Below are 3,371 nucleotides of genomic sequence, written 5' to 3'. Positions count from 1 at the left end.
GACCAATAAGAGGGGGAAAAGGGGGCAAGGCGCGGGACTCTGCCATGTCAGCGGCTCTCCGAAAGGGGCGGGGTTGGGGGGGGGACCGGGGCTGATCCCAAAGAGCGCGGGCTCAGAGGTCAATGAAAACTCCCAGCAGCACCTGCGAGGCGCTGGTCGAGATCGAATGGCTGCTCTTGGCCCGTTGCATGCTGGGGAGCGTAGTTCTTACCCCGCGAGGCCGCCCAGTTGCTTGCTGCCCGCGTTGGGCTACTGCTTCATCGCCCCTGCCCAGGGCCCTACACTCTGAAGGAATGTGGCGGCTGGAGAAGGCCTCTGGAGGCCAGGCTGAGCCCAGCCTTGCGGTATTGTGGGCCCCTGTCTTCCGCCTGGGCCTCCACGCCCCAATTTTATAAGCAGGGAGGGAACTGAATGACCCACTGACTGGGCGCTGCCCTCGGAACACTAGAGCCCAATTCCGGAGCGGTTACGCTCATCTCAATCAGGCGGTTCAAGACCCTGCGGGTCGAGCTGACCACGAGCTGCTGACCACACAAGACTTGAACCCTACAATACGATATGGGCTGCGGGGCTCAGCATTCTTTGCTCACCTCCATTTTAGCTCTCGGTATATCTTCTAAAAATCACTTCCTTCTCCTCCACCCTTCCTTATCCTATTGGAAGCTCCTAGATAGCAATTCCATAAATTTAATAAAACCTAACACATAGCACTTATGTTCCAGACACTCTTCCAAGTGCTTTTGTCTATATTATTTTTTCTTTCTTTTTAAGTTATTTCATGCTTTTCTTTAAGGAAAAAAGAGGTGAGATGTTCTATCTCACAGAACATCCCTTTACTTTTTAGAGAGAGGGGAAGGGAGGGAAGGAGAGAAACATCAATGTGTGGTTGCCTCTGGCGCGCCCCCTACCGGGGGCCTGGTCTGCAACCCAGGCATGTGCCTTGACTGGGAACCAAACTGGTGACCCTTGGGATCGCAGGCCAGCACTCAGTCCACTGAGCCACACCGGTCAGGGCTTTTTTTTTTTTCCTTTTTAAAGGTTGAAGTGTTGAGGGTGACTTTTATTATGTTTGGGTCATCTTCAGTTGTGAATTAGAGCAAAGGAAAAGCATAATTTAACCATGTCCTTTCCCCATTCACTTAGGTATGCCCTTCAAAGTCCCAGAGCAGCAGGAGGGGAAGGGAAGGGCCTTGCTTTGTGAACTGGGAGGTTTCAGTTTCTGATTCTGCTTTGGGGCAGGTCAGTTTTTGCTCATTCATTCAGGCTCTACTGAGCAAGCCTACCAGCTTGCTACATCCAGACAGACAGCATCAACACTTCCTTGGAAAATGCTGGAATGCCCTCCTCACACCCATACCCTCTTCACTCAGCTAACACCCACCCTGCCCAGGAAAGTTCTACGCTCAGACACCCTGACTGATACATTCTCCTGTTATTTATCCACCTTCCAGGCACCACTCGGTTACTTTTGTTTCTGTGATTATTTAATCAGGGTGAGTCCACCCAAATGACTATAAACTGAAAAATGTAAGGAACTTGCCTTTCCCTTTCTCTCCTACAATATACCTCAGGGCCTGCCTGGTTCAGGGGACCCCTCAGTACATGTAGATTGAATACATTCTGCAAAAAAAAAAAAAGATAAATGTGAATATTTTGAGAGTGTTTAAAAAGGGAATCTGATCTGGCCTGGTATGTCAGGGATTCAGGAAACAGTGCTCTGGGCCTCGGGACCATCCCTAAGCAAAGGCTCTGAGGCTAGGAGTCCCCTGCGTGTGGTGGAGGGCAAGTGGGAGAAGAGGGGTTTGGGGAGGGACCCGGCTCTGCAGGGCCTTGTAGACCACATTCTGGAAGTTGAACTTGATCTCTCAAGGGCAAAGAGAAAACGTCAAAAGGCTTATATTTACGTTTTAAAGACATAACCTTGACTCCAGAGTGGAGTTGAGCAGAGAGCAGCAATGGTGGAGCTGGGGAGATGGTTTGGAGGACCTCGCAGGTCCTGTTCTGAGACGGTGTGCACTTGACCTAGGGAGGGGGTGATGCAGAGGAGGAGGGTAGGCCTCCCTTCCCAGCCGTGCTTCTCAGGAAGGCACCCCAGCGGGGCTCCTGGCTCTTCCCTGCCACTCCCTGATGACCAGAAAAACTCCGTTTTTAAGTCTGCGTTACCTATTGCAGTGCCCTGTGTATTTGGTCTGGAGAAGGGATTCCCTTCATTAAAAACAGAAGAAAAAAAAAAACTCCCACACAAAAAAAGAAAAAAAAAAAAAGAAAAATTCTCCCATTATTATGTTAGATTTATTTTCTGTAGAACAAGAAACACTGCTTTTCTTGATTTAATGTTTTGCACGCGCCCGTTCTTTCAAAGCAACGGCTGACAGGCTGAAGACTAAAGTAAAGGCTTTGGCCCACGACACCAAGATCCTTACGCCCGGTCTACAGCTCCAGCCACCGGCCACCCCCCCCCCCACAAGCCTCAGGCTATCCCGCCTCCCTGCTGTCACGGGTTCCCCAGGGCCTGTGGTCCCCCCCCCCGCCCCCCCCCCCCCGTCCACTATTTCAAATACTTTTCCCCATTAAACTTCTAAAAATGTGTTTCCTCTCCTTTTGGGGGGTAGTTTCACACTGGACTCAACATCCCTGTTCTTGCGTGCATCGTTGCACAAACACTTACTCATGGCTCACTGGGACAAACCTGGTGCCTGAAGTAAAATCCCACGATTTCCCCCTTCAGGGGGCTCACCTCTGCCAAATTTTATCTCACAGAACATCCCTTACAATAATAGTAATAATTGCTGTCATTTCTGCAGGATCATGGGACCCAGAGGAGGGGCCTGAGGGCTGGTGGAGGGGCACTTTCCCAAGTCGGTGAAGGGGGACTTGCGGTGGGGTGAGATGGGGCGCTTTGTAAGGAGAGGGAGGAGCCCAAGGAGGCCAGGTGGCAGGAACTGCACTTTCCGGGAACTACTGAGTCCTAGAATGCGCACCTGGAGTGGTTGCAAGGGGACCGGAGTGGGGAGGAGGAGACACAGCTTGGGGCACTTGGACCTCCCAAGGGTTTGGCTTCATTCCGCAGATAGTGGAGGGTGTGGCGGGTGTGGGGGAAGAGTGGGGAAGAGTGGGGAAGCCTGAGGAAGGGGCTCTCCCAGCAGTCCGGAGGAATGCAGGTGGGGGCCTCAGCCACCAGAGGCAGGGAGTGACCCTGGGAGTGTGGAGGAGGAACAGCTTATCCGATCCTTTCCGGTAACCGGGAGTTGAGGTGGGAGAGGAGGAGGAAGCTGTTGAGAATGAGTCCTAGCCTCAGTCACCACTTAAGCACCTGGGTGGGTGGTACCATTATCTCAGCAAGCACCGCACGGTTCCGGAGGGGTTTGAAG

This window comes from Phyllostomus discolor, chromosome 7, assembly GCF_004126475.2.
Source record: "Phyllostomus discolor isolate MPI-MPIP mPhyDis1 chromosome 7, mPhyDis1.pri.v3, whole genome shotgun sequence".
NCBI classification, from domain to species: Eukaryota; Metazoa; Chordata; class Mammalia; order Chiroptera; family Phyllostomidae; genus Phyllostomus; species Phyllostomus discolor.
Note: the sequence above shows the minus strand (reverse complement) of the source record.